Source organism: Wyeomyia smithii, chromosome 1 (genome assembly GCF_029784165.1).
Source record: "Wyeomyia smithii strain HCP4-BCI-WySm-NY-G18 chromosome 1, ASM2978416v1, whole genome shotgun sequence".
Lineage (NCBI taxonomy): Eukaryota > Metazoa > Arthropoda > Insecta > Diptera > Culicidae > Wyeomyia > Wyeomyia smithii.
In genome coordinates, this window is record NC_073694.1 from 64,248,255 (window position 1) to 64,267,475 (window position 19,221).

Here is a 19,221-nt window from a genome sequence, read left to right on the forward strand (position 1 = left end):
ATGGTACCCACTTTCACTTGCCATCAATATTTAAGAGCGTTTCCAGCCAAAATTATCTGGAAGTACGTAAACACGACTGCGATTTCTCTGATCTAATCAAAACTTAGAACTAGAATCCAAATTTCAAAAAATCACCCCTTGAAGTCTAAAAGTAGTATTTCTCTCGATTTTTTGTGAACAACATATAATGTGTTAAGGGGTTGGTTTGCGTTTTAACTCTACAAATTGCAATTTATCTGTACTAACATTTCAAATGTTGAAGTTCTGTTTTTAAATCGATATATCTGAATAACGACAAGAGATAGAAAAACAGTTTTCGGAGGATGCTTTTTAGGGAATCAACTAAACTTATAGGGAATTATCTAAACTCTAAAAATATATTGAAAAATTTGTATACGAGACTGAGACTGACAAAAATTTATTTTAAAAACAAAAAGTGATTTTCAAAAACATCAGTTACCTCACTTTTTTTCCAAATAAGTTTTTAGATAGACAATTTAGTTGCCTAAAACTCTTCTGAACAAATCAAAGTGGGCACCTTTGAGAAAATAAATTCTAACAAAAACTTTTTGACAAGAATGGGAGTAGAGTCGTCAAGGAATGGTTTGTAAGAAATTATTTATGGTTTCATTAAAAATATTGAAAAAATTAAATTTTAATGATTTTTTTCAATTAATGATTTTTTTTTCAAAAACAAAAAGTGGGTTTAAAAAAGTCGGTCATCACAGATGAGTTTTAGTATAGATTTCTAGGATGAAAAATTTGGTTGTTTGAAATTGGTCTGTACAAATAGAAGGGAGCACTGTTGAGAGAAAATTGATTTTTTAACAAAAACTTTGTCAAACTGCTGCTAAACAATGTTCATCAATATTAAACTTCATTTTAAGGTGGAGCTCCGTAGCCGCAAGGTTACCGAGTCCACTTTGGTAAGTGGGTGTTCGTGGGTTCGAGTCTCAGTAGAATCAGGCCATTTGGTTGTCGAAGGACTTTAAGCATGGGTTTATTCACAGGCTCCCCATCACGTACTCTTTCTTCAGTCTGGATTCTACAGTACCCCTGTTGACTCTCCTCCTAACAAAAATAAGTCCCTATTATAATAAAACTGGTGTGAGTAACATATGAGAGTTCTCTCCAGGGAATTGTAACTAGGCGATATTGTTAGGATGGACAGTAGGGTGGGACAAAAAATAAACGTTAGCTCCCATGCACTTTTCGTGTTCCTTATGGGTCGCATAACAACTGTGTAACTTTTCAAATCGATCGGTGAAACGCCTGATTTGCGCCCGATTTTTAAAGTTTCCATACGATTTTATATGGAAAAATTCACTTTTTCAAAACTTATTCTCTATAAAGTCCCAGTTAGGTCCTAAAAATATATCGATACATGATAGTTGTAGGAAATTTTCCTGGAAAAAACTCTTCTGAAGACCGTAAGGCGCTACGATGCTTGTAGAAACAACTATTCACCCCAAACTAATTGAATGTCTGACGGACGGCTCACAATTGGAATTTTCCAGCAACACTGCTACTGCATGCTGCTATTGCAGACTTTCTTAAGTATGAGAAATAATTTCGCGTGGAATTAATTTTCAAAGTGTGATTTTTGCTCATAGTATCTTTGGGGAAGCCTCCAAGATAAATTTAAGCGATATCATTTCTCATCACATGGTTGAATTTGCAACAGCAGCATGCTGCAGCAGTATTGCTAGTAAAATTCAATGGTGAGCCGTCCGTCAGACATTCAATCAGTTTGGGGTGAATGGCTGTTTCTACAAGCATCGTAGCGCCTTACGGTCCTCAGAAGAGTTTTTTCCAGGAAAATTTCCTACAACTATCATGTATCGATATATTTTTAGGACCTAACTGGGAATTTATAGTGAATAAGTTTTGAAAAAGTGAATTTCCCCATATAAAATTGTATGGAAACATTAAAAATCGGGCGTTTCACCGATCGATCTGAAAAATTACACAGTTGTTATAGGATCCATAAAGAACACGAAAAGTGCATGGGAGCGAAAAAATAAAACCATCGCTTTTTTCCCATATAACCGTGTCCCAGTCTAATGGACAGAGGCTCGATATAGTAGAACAGTAAGCTTGAAACGGAAAGGTAAAAATACTTACACACAAGCACTGATATGAATGATAAGCGTATCACTTACTTCAATAGTGTTACTGCTAATAATATGAAGTGCGGAGTACAGAAAACACCTGGGCAGTATCACAATAGATCTAAGCTCTGGTCGCAGTGATGAGTCCACACAGAAAAAAAAAACTTTATTTTTGTGATTTTCACTTTGTTATAATGTAATTGACAAGAATCACAAACTCATAAAGAAGTCCGCTGAATTCGGCAGTCGTACACTAACTCTCATTCGATATTTTATATGAATTTCCGAAAACCTTTACCGTTTATTAGAAATCAGGCAGTCGATAAATAGGTATTACTGTTTTTCTCAGCGCATATCTTTTTGAGCTATGTTTGAATGTGAAACATTCAGTTTTCTAAACTATGTGCAATGTTTACTGCAAATCAGAGCCACCCAAAAATGATCGATCGGCCATTTGGCATGGAAATACCCTCTAGTGAAAATGTCAGTGTATAGAATTACGTAGATAGGATTAAATAAAACCGTTATAGAATAAAAGAAACCCGTTACACGTATTTTGCTATCTAACCGACAACAATGTCTAGAGCTCTAGTGCGGGAGAGTCTGTTAAAAAAGAATTGCACGACTGGAGAATCCTTACTATAAAGTAAGTATACTTTACTGAGGGGCCATCCACATACAGAAACTATCAAAAAACAGGATTTTGTTTAAAAATTGTAATAATAATACGTTTAATAAATTTATTGGATTTTCAAGATCGCGCCAATCATCGTATGGAAAAAAAGTGACCAGAAAATTTCAAAAAAATAACCCTATACAAAATGTTCACCTGCTCGAAAAAACACCCTGTGCAAAATTTCAGCTCAATCGGACTTAAAATGGGGTGGCGCAAAGCGATTGAAGTTTGGCTTTTTTGAAAACCGAAAAATCACCCAAGGGGGGGGGGGGGGTACGTGAAATTTCGGTTTTCGAAAACTTTTTTTTGATGCCAAATGACTTAAAAACGCATGAAACGTCGAGAATTGGTGTCATCTGAAAAAATTTTTTTTTGCAAAAATTTACTCTCTAACACTTAGTCGTTTTTTTAGCTGTGGAAGGCGGAGTTCAAAATGTTTAGAATTTATCTTTTGAAATTGATCACTAGTCTCTCGAAATAGCTTGTATAATGATATACACTATAACTAGCATCGAATTCATTATGTTCCATTAGGGTGGTTCATTTTTTCGACATAGGGTGGCTCATAATATTGTGTAAAAATGAGTATAAAATGAAAATAAATTCACTTTTCACTGAATACCAATAGAAAAAGTTATATTTTTTAATTTTTTTTCACAGGGTACATTTTTTGGGGGAAACAAAGTTATTATTTACAACTTTGCCAGATACACTATGCCAATCAAATAATCCGTTTTGACTGTAGAAATATTCTTGATTCCTCATAGAGTGTTCTATTGGGAATTAAAAATATGTCTACAGTCGAAACGGCATAGTGCCTTCGGCAAAGTTGTAGATAATATTTTGTCCTTCCAAAAAAAATATGCCTTTTAAAAAAAATAATTGAAAATAACTTTTTTATTTCAAAATTATATTTTTTCAAAAAAAATGATAACTTATTTTTCTTGATTCCTATATGATCGGACTGGTTTCATTGTTTTGGTAATCTTTCGTAGGTTTTATTAAAAAAAATCAAGTTTTCAAAAAATGAGCCCTTTTGAATAATTAATTTCTAATCTTTCTTCTAACTTTTGAATGAATAATTTTTTGAGTGTTATTTTTTTAGAAAGACAGAATTATTATCTACAACTTCATCGAAGACGTCACACCAATCAAACGGACCGAAGTGCTTTTTTTTATTTTATACTCATTTTTCACAAAATTATGAACCACCCTATGCCGAATAAATGAACCACCCTAATGAAACATAATGTATTCGATGCTTGTTATAGTGTATATCATTATACAAGCTATTTCGAGAGACTAGTGATCAATTTAGTTTTAAAAATAGTTTATTTGACACGGCACGATACAATTTATGTTTAACTGAGCCAAGTACATTTTTTTTAACTCTAAATTAGCAGGGAAAAGAGGGAGGCACATTTTTTATATCTCGCGGCCGACTACGAGCTAGTGGGGATTTAAGGTGAGAGGAGGGTAGTTACAATTTTGATTTTAACTATATTGAGTTATACGATTTATTTATTTGTACATGGCTAAGCAGTGATGTTCTATTTGAGCAGTTTGGACTGAGGTGCCTGCGTGAACATAAAGATGCCGACTCTTCGTTTGAGTGTATCCAGCTTAGTGTATCATCTTCTTTCAGCGTGTAGCGGGAATGATAATCTAACAAATAGATAGAAGAATTTCATATTTTAATACCAGCGTGTCTTATGAACACGTATAGCTGTGTCATGTACTGGAGATCACCACTACCCAGAATGTCTCTAACGGGTACATTTGCTTGTCTTCCTCGGGCCCGAAGGAAATCTATCTGCTTGGACCTAGCACCACAGTATTCGGTACACGACCAAACAACATGCTCGATATCATGGTAGCCATCGCCACAAACACAGTGATTACTGTCTACAAGCCCTATACGAAAGAGATGCGTGTTTAACGTGTAGTGATTGGACATAAGTCTGGACATCACGCGAATGAAGTCCCGACCTACATCCAACCTTTTGAACCATGCTTTCGTCGATACCTTAGGAAAAATGGAATGTAGCCACCGTCCCAGTTCATCTGAGTTCCATGATGATTGCCAACTGTTGAGTGTTCTCTGACGCAAAATGCTATAAAATTCATCATAAGCAATTGGTCTTACATAAATATCGCCATCAATAGCACCCACCTTAGCTAAAGCGTCAGCCTTTTCATTGCCCGGAATGGAACAATGAGAAGGGACCCACGCTAAGGTAACCCGGTAATTTTTATCTGTTAAAGCACTTTAAAACCGCCGTTCCCCAGGAAATACGGGGTGTGCTTCACAGTCTTCATCGATCGCAGAGCCTCAATGGCACTGAGACTGTCTGTGAAGATGAAGTAGTGGTCTATGGGCAGGGTTTCGATGATCCCAAGAGAGTACTGAATGGCAGCAAGTTCTGCGACGTACACGAAAAGAGGAGCATCGAAATTGTAGGAGGCGGTAAAATTTTCGTGGAAAACGCCGGAGCCAGTGGACTCATCTAGATTAGATCCGTCAGTGTAAAACCTTTTATCATAACCAACATGTTCAAACTTATTGGAAAAAATCTTAGGGATCTCTTGGGGTCGCAATTGATCCGGGATAACAGAAATGTCTTGTTTCATGGTGGTTTCGAAGAATATAGCATTATTAGAAGTATCTAAAAGTGCGACATTGGAGGAATCGTATGAAGAAGGGTTAATATCTTGAGCCATATAGTCAAAATATAAAGTCATAAATCTGGATTGAATTTGAAGGTCGACCAACCTCTCGAAATTTTCAATTACTAATGGGTTCATAACTGTGCATCGAATTAGCAACCGGTAAGAGAGATTCCAAAAACGATGTTTCAACGGAAGGATACCAGCTAGCACTTCAAGACTCATCGTATAGGTCGACTGCATGCAACCCAAGGCAATACGCAAACAACGATATTGTATTCTTTCTAGTTTTATAATGTGTGTTTTCGCAGCGGAGCGAAAGCAGAAACAACCGTACTCAAGAACTGCCAGTATCGTTGTTTGGTATAACCTTAGAAGGTCTCCCGGGTGGGCACCCCACCAGGCTCCGGTAATCGTACGAAGAAAATCAACCCTCTGTTGGCATTTTTGTGTCAGATACCTAATATGACAAGCCCAGGTGCATTTAGAGTCGAACCAGACCCCGAGATATTTAGCGACTAAAACCTGAGTGATCGTTTTACCCGTTAGTAGAAGCTGCAGCTGAGCTGGGTTATGCTTCCTAGAAAAAACGACCAGCTCAGTTTTCTCCGGAGAGAATTCGATACCCAGCTTGAGAGCCCATTCAGACAAATTGTCTAAGGTATCTTGCATTGGTCCTTGCAGATCGTTAGCCTCGCTTCCAGTAATGGATACAACGCTATCGTCTGCAAGTTGCCGTAGCGTGCATGAATTTGCAAGACATTCATCGATGTCATTGACGTAGAAATTATATAAGAGAGGGCTTAAACATGAGCCCATGTAACTAATTCGGGAAGTTGTCGAATCACCATGTGAGAAATACATATGCTTTTCTGACAACAAATTGAGCAAAAAAATTATTTAAATTTGGTGAAAGTCCCTGCAAATGAAGTTTCTCGGTTAAAACATCTACAGAGACACAGTCAAAAGCCCCCTCAATGTCCAAGAATGCAGAAGCCATTTGTTCTTTTCGAGCAAAGTAAACCATTTGTTTCGACCCATTTGTCTAACCGTAAGAGGATCATTTTCTCCATTAATTTCCGGAGGCAAGAGAGCATAGCAATCGGCCTATAAGAATTGTGATCAGAGGCAGGTTTTCCGGGTTTTCGAATAGCAATGACTTTTACCTCCCTCCAGTCGTGCGGAACAATGTTTAGCTCAAGAAACTTGTTGAACAGGTTCAACAAGCGTCTTTTTGCAGAGTCGGGTAGTATCTTCAACAAGTTGAATTTAATTCTATCCAACCCTGGAGCTTTATTGTTGCACGAGAGGAGAGCCATTGAAAATTCCAACATCGAAAATGAAGGCTCTTCCGTAGCTACTAAAAACGCGTCGCGAAAGGTCTTCTGTTCGAAGACAGAGTCCGGACAGACCTTTTTGGCGAAATCGAGTATCCAGCGATCTGAATACTCCTCGGACTCATTCAAAACGTTACGATTCCGCATGCGTCTGGCGGTATCCCAAAGAGTGCTCATCGCTGTTTCCCTCGACAACGCGTTCACAAACCGCCGCCAGTATCCGCGTTTTTTTTGCTTTTATCAAGCTCTTCATTTGTCTATCCAGTACATCGTACTTTCGGAGCGAATCGATAGTGCCTTGTTCTCGGAAGGCCACATACACCGAGGACCTCCGCGCGTACAGGTCTGAGCACTCTTTGTCCCACCACTTGGAGGGAGGGCGCCGTCTAATCGTTACCCCGGGTATCGGTTTCGTCTGAGCTTGAGTCGCGGCGTCGATGATCAAGCCAGAAAGGAACGCGTATTCTTCCTCCGGAGGAAGTTCTTCGTGGGACTCGATTCTTTGCGATATTATGGTCTCATAAGACTTCCAATCAATGTTACGTGTGAGGTCATACGCAATATTGATTGGATCCGTTGGAGTTGACCCATTAGCAATTGAGATAACGATTGGTAGGTGATCACTACCGTGGGGATCATTGATTACTTTCCACTGGCAATCTAACGCTAGTGATGTCGAGCAAAGGGATAGGTCAAGCACGCTTTCACGTGCTGGAGGATTAGGTACACGTGTCGCTTCCCCAGTATTCAAAATTGTCATATTGAAGTCGTCGATTAAGTTACAGATTAAAGAAGATCGGTTGTCGTCGTACAGCGACCCCCATAGCGAACAGTGAGAATTAAAATCTCCCAATATCAAAAAAGGCGCGGGAAGCAACTCTGCTATATCAGTGAGATGCCTCTGTTCAATCCGCGCGGATGGAGGGATATATAACGAAACAAGGCATAGGTCTTTGTTGAACCGTGATTAACGAAAAAATGTGAGAGCTTATTTCTTAGACCGAGCACTTAGTGGTGCCGTTGCCAAATCTAAAAGGTTTTGTTTCAACACTGTTGGTTTAAGTGAGGAGAAGGAATGCTAAAAAAGGTTCTAACAAAGATGACGTAAATATTAATTGCCTTTATGTGATTTTTTTGGAATGAAGCTTAAACTCGTCAGACTTAAAGAGAGGGAGGCTGTTCCAAATGTACTTATTATACTCAACAACAAACAATATCGCACGCTAGCCTGGGGGCTAATAGCGGCCTCGATCAACTAGTTAATTATTAGTTGAGAGAATTCGTTATCGATATCGTTTTTGGCACATTTTGCATGGCATAAGTACAACGATACACCGTGCCCTAGTGTTGAGTCGAGACAATTTGCCCGTTTTTTGTGGAATTCTTAATCATTCGTTCATTTTTTTTCCTTGAACATAATCAATTCACGAGTACGACTGATGATCAACAGGCAATACAAGTGGTAACGGAAGGAGGAGAATTTTCAATCGCTAATAAAAGCACTTAGCGGAAATGACGCATTCTTAAAATTTGTACAAAATCAACAGATTTTAGAGTTGAAGGCGGATAATATTCAACTAAAAGCAAGCCACGAGCAACTTCAAATGGACATGAGTGTTTTGAAAAACGTTTAGTTGGAATTACTAAACATTGTTACCTCCAATACAACCAGAATGTGGAGCAGAATGTCGACATGGAAATCGTACTCCTGAACAAGATGGCGTTCGAAGAGTTGAATCACTTCCATATTGCTCTACGGAACCCAGATGATATGAAAGGTTTCGAACAATCAATAAGTTCAAACGAATCCTTGAAAATGAAATACATAAAATACTTTTTTTTTTTCCAAACACCGGACATCGTCGCAGAACATCACCAGAAAGCCGCAAACTGACGATGAACAAAGTAATGCGGAAGAACAAACCGATGAAAATGAAGGAGTACTAACCAATGAAGCAGCTTAAGGTTAACAAAATTCGAACTAACCTAAACATACAGTAAATAAAATGTAAATAATGTCTTTATTGTTCAAGACTATGAATTAAAGGAATAAATACAAATTAATTGCAAGTTTTTAGTGAAATAATCTTCGCCCTGATTTCATAGATACTTATGGTAAAAAGATTTGATTTTCTGCCATTGGGTGCAACAATATTTCAAAGCGATGATGAAACAGGTGAATCAAAATGGTCATAAATTTCCTTTAACGGATATCCATGTATAAAAGTGCTTTTTTTGCTCTTGTTAAAGTTAAAGTATCTTATTTAAGTTATCTGATAGTTTTAAGTTAGAATCCAGCTAACTTTTTCACATTCACTATTACGCAAAACTTTTTTTTTAATTGTAACTTCTTATAAAAAACCAAATCAACTTTATTTTGGGTTATGTCAACCTTATCTAGCTCATCATCACTCAACTTATCAATTAGTCCGCTCAATAATTCATTGTTGTTTTCACATCGAAATGGTTCATCGACATTCTTTTTTTCAATTGAATGTTTCACACTTTGATTTAGCAGCATATTTTTCCCGCGTACTGTTTTCTTGATAGTATATAAGGCATCTTCAAAAGGATAAGAACTTATTGTTTGAAGCGAGCCAAATCTTTTGACATCGTCCACTAAATGCCCTAAATTGTGAATATTACTTGTCATGAATTCAGTACCATACATAGTTTTAAATCCATAGTTTTAAATTTATCATCATCTCTGCAATATCTAAATTTGTTTTGCTTTGGTTGTCAATGAAACACATGAAAATAGAACAATAGTATAATAAAAAGTGTTCAAATATTCCTTTCGTTAAATATCCTTTAAAAATAACAACACTAGCGTAGAGTAAAAAACTTCTGAATTCACTTGCTTTCCATTTCCCAACTTCATTTAAACTTCTAAATTTACGACTGATTTCCGATGGTAATGTGAAACTCGTCAAGACAGTTGATATCTCTTCGATTTGCGACGTTGACCATTTGGCGTCCACATTTGATGAATTTCCAAGCATATATTTAGTAAGTAAACGTTTCGTGATGCCCAAATTAAATCAATCAGATGCAAACTATCAGCAACAATAAAGTCTTTGATCAAAACCATTGGAAGTTCAGTCGAAATTGTCTTGTATTTCTGATGTTCTTTATACTCGAAGTTTCGAAATGCTTTGTCACATCTGGGAGAACAGTTAAACTTCGGAAATACAGTTGTCTTTGTTATGTCCGAGTATCTACCTCTTGTTGTGCACTTAATATAGCCGTCAATGGCACTGAAATATTTAACTCCTAAAGTATAACATGTAAGCCAATGAAATTGAATGAAACTTCAGGTTTATGTCCCTCCTTTAATAAACGCACGAGCAAGACTATCACAAATGAATGCTTCGATTTTCACGGCTACTTTCGTGCTAGCAATAACAAGTCCAGATAAAAGGATCTCCTTCAGTTCACTTACGAAATTTTGTAAAAATGAATTTGCATCACAGGGTTTTCCTGAAAAATAATTTCAATTAACAGCTACGAATCGGTTTCAGGTGTGATAATTCAAATGTTTGCTACCCAAGTACACAAAACATGTTAGAAAATAAGTAACAACGAAAGTAGTCATATGAGTTTACTACAAGCGTAATTAAAAACTTGTGTTATTATATTGTATTTGAGGTTGTTTTTCATCAGTAATACAACCGCATTTCAAGAACAAGCTCATTTTTTCTGGTTTTGGAGATGTTTTTAATAACATGGGTTCAAGAATAACAATCACTATCACTTGGTCTTTTCGTAAGACATTACACCATCTAATAACAACATTACATACCTGTAAAATGCATTTTCTTAGTACAACAGTCGTAGCATTCAACACTTAACTTAAAAATACTTGATAAAATTAATATTTAAATTATATGAACGATTTCTGCTTCCTGCTTCAAGGTCAAAACGCGCCATCAAAAGATAAACAAACCGCTTGCAGTGTAACCAATATCACTTCAGTTTTTTGTTATTGCATATCTAACAACGTTTTCTAGTTTTGTTAGATTTTATATCCAGATAACGTTGAAACTATGCGAAAACAATTTCAATATTCAAGCCAAAGAAACAACTCTTTTCAAAAGGTCGAAAATTATTTTTTGTCATCAATTCATAATCAATTAAAACTGCCACTGATAAAAGCTATTGTCGATCTAGTTGCACTGCGCAGACACAACACATTTGCGCATGCGCTGGTTAAAAGTTGCCATAGCAACAGATTTGCGCATTGCCGTATTAGTACTCGAGATGTATTTCGCCACTTAATTTTATCAAGTTGGCTCGCTTTCATGCAGTTATCGGTTATTGTTCTATTAGCCTTCATGTTTTGCGCTTTTCTGGTGATAGAGATGTCATGGAATAGGTAACGTCAACTATTCTATACCAACGTGCACTCTAAAAAATAGGCACGTAAAATCCACCTGGAAAATCACATAAGTGACTGACCTTCAGAAAATCTGCCATTTTACGTGACATTAGTAACTTTCACCTAAATTTCACGTATGATTCACTGTCAATTCACGTAAATCGGTCAAATTATAATGTAAATAGTTTGAGCGCGTTGGTATTTGTCTGTTTTGACTTTGTTAGTGTTAGTGCGACTGTGGTGTGACGGTTCCGACAGCGGAATTTACGTGAATGCAGTATGCAAAAAAACGTGAATTTTTATAGAAATAACCAATGCAGAAGACTTCGAAATATTCCAGAATGAAATTAATGTATTCTACACTTGGTGCAACAAAAGTCTATTACAACTCAACATTAAAAAATGTAATTCAATAACCTTCAGCAGAAAAACAGTAACATCACCTACAAACATTTTCTTAGGAAACCAACATGTAGAAAAATGCAAAATCGTAAGGGACCTAGGCGTAGTCTTAGACTCTAAACTTACATTCATAGAACATTATAACACAATAATAAACAAAGCAAATAGTATGCTGGGCTTTATAAAACGCTTCGGCTACAATTTTCAAGACCCATATACAATCAAACTATTGTATATTACATACGTCCGACCAATTCTGGAATATTGTAGCATTGTATGGAATCCACATATTATCACACATGAAGAACGCATTGAATCTGTCCAAAAACATTTTTTTTTGTACGCGCTTCGTAAGTTAAATTGGACAGCATTTCCCTTACCATCATATAAAGCACGCTGCATGCTTATAGACATACAAGCACTTAAAGAACGCCGCGAACTTTCAATGCTTTATTTTATCAATGACATTATTTCTCAACGCGTGCAATCTACTAAATTATTATCTCAACTAAATTTTTATGCACCCAGTTGTCAATTAAGAAATCGTAAAATATTTTCGGAAAACTCTCACAGAACTAACTACTCAAAAAATGGCCCAGTAAGTCGCATGATGCGTAACTATAATCAGCACTGCGAAAATATCGATATCACTATGGGCAGACATCAAATAAAAAAACGACTAACTACTGGAAATAATGTATAGAATATAAGAAAACATTGTATTATTATAACTGTAGTCTACATTTGCTTGACGAAATAAATAAATAAATAAATAAATAAATAAAAAAATCAATATGGCGTACAAAGAACTCGTAAGCTGCTTCAGATAATTCTATATTGGAAAACACGCAATGTAAGTAGCCAGAATAATATTTAGATTAACAGAAAAAACATACATTTTCCAAATTTTCAGTTGGTGAATTCTTTCCGGACGATTGGAATCGTCAACGGTCATTTTCGAGCGGAACACCTCCTGCCGGTTGAACGGTCGACATCTTTCCGGCCATTCCTGTTTTTTTTCTTGTCGGAAATTTGATGATTTTAAACAAGTAATTATATATTAGTATTTGAAAATAAATTATATTTTTCATATGCGCTGTCTAGTTTATTTACTCAAAATTCACGCAGATTCCATCTGAATAGCACGTAAAATGTACGTGAAAATCATGTGGGGTTTATGCGCTCTGTTTATGGTTTCACCTAAATATCATGTATAAAGGTACGTGAAAATCAGGTTATAATCACCTGACCAACACGTAGACGATTGACACTGAAGTTGACACTAACATACTAACACATGAACGGCTTTCGAGAAATCGGCAAAAGTTACGTGAAAAGAAGGTGGATGAGAATCAGCCACTTTTCCCGGTAAATTTTACGTGCATTTTTTTCAGAGTGTGTGTTACTTGGGTACTTACCTTTGCCATAATAAATAGCTACAGGAATAGGTGCAATTTCTTTTATGTTGTGGATATTGACCAAAATAGGCCATACTTCATGCGCACTGCTTTTAAAAAGTGGCAAACCATCAATATTTACATTTATTTTTATAAGATATTCCAGTGAAGAAAGCTGTGAAACATAGTTCTTTAGAACACTCTCAAAATTGTGTTTAAGTCCTCCCAGTTTTAGTGTAGAAAAAACCTCCCAGTTTCTCATCGAAATATACTCGTACGTTACGAGGCGTTTTTAATAGTGTTCTTGGATCAATCATGTGAAATATTGAAGTTTATCGCCCAAGTCCTTGAGCGATCTTCAAAAGTAGGTTCACTTCTCTCACCTTCCGATGTTTTCAACAAATCGACCTCACTATTATTTTCGGTTTTTTCCACAAGATCCACATCGCTGTAATTTTCAACTGCATGAGGTGCATCCGATTTAGGGGAATCCATTTCGATGGAAGCAACAAAATAATCGGTAGCACTCGAAGACTGATTTCTGAAGTTCTTGTAACAACTTTGTTTACTGGAGATATCACAAATATCGCTGATGTGTTGAATTTTACTCGCTTCTTTTGCTCTTTCCGGTACTTGTTGAACTTGTTGCTTTTTCTTTTTAAAAATATGTCCATTTCTCCTGAAAGCAGTCCAGCTCCTTATTTTTCCTGAATTCATTTTGTCTGATAATTTTATTTTGTGCTGACTCAGTTTTGTACTAGGGGTTATTACTAAAAAAGAATGTTTATTCCTACGAAATGTCAACATGAATTTATTAGGAAAACTCGTACCTCTCAAAGACTCGGTGACTATTTAATGGCAAAATGTGATTTGTACTTCAAATTATCACCGTGATTACCTAATGAAAAATATTCTGTTGTTTGCAAAGTAACATGTTTTGAATTGAGACCTTTTAGAGAAAAATAAATCAATTGTAACTCAATTGTCACAGAGACAACAAAAACGAAATATTTGTTTTTTAATCATAGCTTTAGTCTTTTTTGTAAGAAAATTCAATTGGCTGCTCATAGGACATAGTTAAAAAATGGGTGAATTATCAGAAGAAATCAAAAACACGAGGGTGGAAAAGAAAACTAGTTCTAGGAATGACCATCGAATACTGGAATTCGTAAAAAAGATGCATTCCTCACATCTATAGCCATCAAAACGGAACTTGAATTGAAGGTGACGTCTAAAACCATCCGGAATCGTCTGATTGAATATAAATACCGTGCTCGCCGAGCAATGGTGATGTAAGACCAGAGTGCTAATTGTGGTTTTAACTCCCAGGTCTTGCCGAAGTCGCCTTCCTGATAGCGTAATCTAGTTGAGCAGTCCAACTCAGCTTTTTATCTAGAATGATTCCAAGGTATTTGGTCTCATTGCTGAAATTCCGTCTTACCTCATTCAAGTGTTCATGTAAATCTATTTCAACAAATAATAAGTTTGAATGAGAAAGGCTGGGTCTCACCGCGAGGTGGATTAATTTGGGTTTTCACTTAAAAAATTGGTCAATGTAAGTATTTTCTCGCTCATGGACAAATTACCATGAATTTCAACAGATACCATTTTTCATTGCCCATAATGTAAACAATCTCAAACAGATTTGCGTTCCAATATGCCTCATACAATATAGGTTTAAATTCAAATGAATTTATAAGCAATGCTCACACCTCTTTTTACCACTGTATCTACAGGATTAGAAACAATACAAGTGGTCTCAAGAATTGGTCGTTGTCTGTAGGTACCGGCATGATTACCTTCAAAACATCAGTTTTAATAACATTCTCCCAGCAAATCATTGAATTGTCCGCTAAAAGGGGTTGTTACAATTTTTTTAAAAATGTTTCATCTTCGAGACATCGAAACTGTCTAGGCTCATGAAAACAAACATTAGTTCACCTGTTGGGATGGAAAGAGTCTGTCAAAATTTTCTGATACTCGTATAGATGACACCATCATATATTGTATAAAAAAAATAGATGACACCACGGTAGACGATTGTCGTCTACTCTTGGCGCCTGTGATAGGCATGCTCGCACGTGTTAATTCATTATTCGCGGAAATTATATCTTGGAATTTTGAAATCAATGTTCGCTACTCCCAACAAACATTTGGGCTGAATAAAACAGCTAATAATTTTTAAATAGCTGAATAAAGTCTGCATACAGGTGAAACGGATTGCCACAACGCTCAGGTTGATTTATCAGCTGAACAAGCAATACATTCGGGTTAAAAAAACTTGTAAAATACTCCACGCCATTATTTAATTGTTGGCTGGTTAAGCGCTATTTCGATTTGACAAATAGCTATTAGACAACATTAATCGAACACTGAACGAACTGGTTGAATAAACACTTCTTGATACTTCCCAACAAACATTTTTTGGCTAAATAAGCTCTATCAGCTTATAACTAATATTATTCAGCTGACGGCTGAACATAGGTCGAATAATGTATTTCTAAGAGTTTGATCAGCTTTTAATCAGTCGGTTCTGGAGAACTAAATCAGCTACCTGTTACATTCGGCTTCCTAAATAGCCGACCACGGGCTTAATAAGAAATAACTCAGCCATTTGAACAACTTTTATACATGCTGATCGGTTCTGTAGAAGCGATTATTCATTCTTTTTACAGCTTGTAGAAAAACTCTTTAACAGCCAACAGCAGCTGGTTTATAGTATAAATAGGCGTCTATATGACAATTCCATGGCTAAAATTGTACATTCTGGTTTTCTGAAAAAGTGTATTTTCAGCTTTATTACAGCTACGAGTAATATAATTTAAAATATATATTCGTCTAAATTAGACAATTTTTGTATAGGCGATTCAAACAAATCTAAACCTTTCGATTTCTTGCCCTTCTGCGTGTATTTTCCATCGCTTATTTTCTATTATTGTTAGTGAAAATTACCTTTTTAGTACCCAGTTCTCCAATTTAATTCCAAAAAAACAAAATACTCGAATCTCGAACTCATGCTCATGAGGTTCCTGGTAGAACACGCTGCCGATTCGTCTATCTTGACTTACATGCATAGGTATCGATTTAACCCGTACATATATATCCAGTTTTTTTTTTTTTGTTAGGGAATTAGAATTACGTTGTCCATTGATGTGAACTTTTGTAATATATATCCCAGTCAATTGCTATACGTGTTCCCTTGCAAAATACAATGACCACTATTGTTGAGTGATCAGGTACCTGCACCGACACGCTCCCAGTCAGGTGAAATATGGTTTATGAAGCCAATCACTTTCCCAGGATTCAAAGACCAAATCTCTTTGGGCTGTAAACAGCCACTGCCAAGAAACCTTGATCTGCGTTTAAATAATGCACCACAACTGCACAGCAGATGTTCCGATGTCTCTATTTCCAGTTTATTTCATAAACAGTTCTACATTGGCTGTATATATACTGAATTGTAGCTTAACAAGCGCTTTAGCATTTGTATCCCTAATTGTAGAAATTGTAGAAATCATGGCTATGGCTAGAAACAAACAGTGCAAACGAAAAATAATGATAGTTTTTGCAGCACGGCTAGCTGTACCCACTAATATTAAAATTCTACAGTGCCTTGTATTAAATCGACCAATTAATACAAGGCACTTTGACAAAACGTGTTCAGCTTGTTCAGCTACAATTCAGTATATGTACAGCCAATGTAAAATTGTTTATGAAATAAACTAGAAATATATATATATATATATATATATATATATATATATATATATATATATATATATATATATATATATATATATATATATATATATATATATATATATATATATATATATATATATATATATATATATATATATATATATATATATATATATATATACATATATATATATACACACGGGTTAAATCGATACGTATGCATGTATGTCAAGAAAGACGAATCGGTACCGCGTTCTACCAGGAACCTCATGAGCATGAGTTCGAGATTTGAGACTGGCAGTAGTAAATTAATTGGATACTAAAAAGGTAATTTTCACTAACAATAATATAAAATTAAACGATGAAAAATACACACAAAATTGCAAAACATCGAAAGATTTCGAATCGCCTAAGCAAAAAAAAAATTGTCTAATTCAGACTATTATATATTTTAAATCATAGCTGTAATAAAGCTGAAAAAGCACTTATATAGACTATAAGCCAGCTACTGTTGGCTGTAAAAGAGTTTTTCTACAAGCATTACAAAGAATGAACAATCGCTTCTACAGAATCGATCAGCATGTATAAAAGTCGTTAAATGGCTGAGTTATTTCATATTAAGTCCGTGTTCGGCTATTTAGGAAGCCGAATGTAACAGATAGCTGATTTAGTTCTCCAAAACCGACTGATTAAAAGCTGATTAAACACTTAGAAATACATTATTCGACCTATGTTCAGTCGTCAGCTGAATAAGATTAGTTATAAAAGCGCTTATTTAGCCAAAAAATGTTTCTTGGGTTGTGTAATGAAATAAAAATGATAACTGACAGGTCAATTACCGTTTAAAATCCTACATCCCGACGTCACACCTTGGTTTTAACTTCTGCAGAATGTACCCCGATATAGTGTGGTAGATATAGTCCGACGCCAAATCTTTGTTCAGATTGTCAGGTAATAGATAACAGAGATCCTATCTATACAACTGATTTTTGTTTAAATGACCGATATTATTTAAATCACTGTTTGTTTTCAAAATGATTTGTTTTAGTGCGGGACTAACTAATATAACTTTAACAAATATAAGAAAGAAAGAATTATAAGTTTCCGTTTTACTCTACTAGAAATTTCTAGTAGAGTCTAACGGAAACTTATAATTCTTTCTTCTGATATCTTAAATCACTCTACCAAGACGCTCAATATGGATTTTTCAAATTTATTTTAACTTTGTCAATATTTTTCTTAAAAAAGTTCAGACACTTCAAAAAATTATTCTAGTCAACTTCAGATATATCGATTTATAAACAAAACTACAGCTCTTTTCAAATGTCAAGAAAAAATTAAGCAAAGTTGCTTAGGGTAGTATGGCCTGCACACCTATATTTCTCACACAAAGGAGTCAATCTATGATATTCAAAAGCATATCACCTTCAGTTTTGGGTTTCAGTTTCACCGAACAACCTCGTACACCGAAAATATATTTTAGTTTTTTCCACGAGAACGTTTGTTCTGCATACAAAACCTTTTGTTGTTACGAATGTTCTACACAATCAACAAAAATGCTGTACAATCTATGTTTAGGAAATGTGCGTGCAAAATATAACGAAAAAATATTTTTGTTATAGACGAACTAGACACAGCACTTTTAGTCAAATATTCCATTAAAAGTTCAGTAAAATGTTGTATTCAAGTGTATCTTCAATCATTTTCAAATGTTTTTAAAGGGTTCAAGAGAGCTATAAATTATGACTTGTTTCCAAACAACGACAATTTCGTAATAGCCCAAAGGCAGCTTTTATCTTGTTTGTCTGGAACTGTCTAAATTCAGAAGGTTTGTTCAAGTGTTGCGCTCACGATTTTCTGTTTTTATCGAAAGGAATCATCATAATCGGTCAAATTGTATGTGATAATACGAAGGCAACTGCGCAATTACTTTTAGTGCCTTAGTTTCGATATTACAGAAGGGTAGATATGTATTTGCCGCAAATTAGACACATCTTTTGAATCAACGGGGTAAGACGTGATTGGATTTAACCGCATCAGTCACTCAATGGGTAACACGAACGTTTTACCTTGTACTCAACTGCTGATAAAAATGTTCGCCGTGAAGCGTCAAACTGATATGGATTAATGTGTCAATAAGGGCGCTCGCAAATAAGCAAATCATTCCTACACACTCAATCACATTCATTTTTACTGGCTGGTATTTCTTTTCACAGTTTTCAAAACCATGATATTACTGAGATTTTAACATTTTTAGCAACAATTATTGACTTTCAGTATAAATACAAATATAACAAAACAGCCGATATTTCCGCAAAAAAAAAACCTAACCGTACGGAGTCGGTGAAACTGAAAAACGAGTTTTCAGATTTTACCGAACGATACCGAACCATCGGCAAAATTTGCTGAATATTACTAACCACCGCGCGGTATTTTTTTATTCCCAATGTGTTGCAAATGCGGAAAAGTGGTCAAATAAAACATATTTCATATCAATTGAAGCAAAACGATGATTGTATTCAACACTATTTGAGCACCAACAGCATAAAGC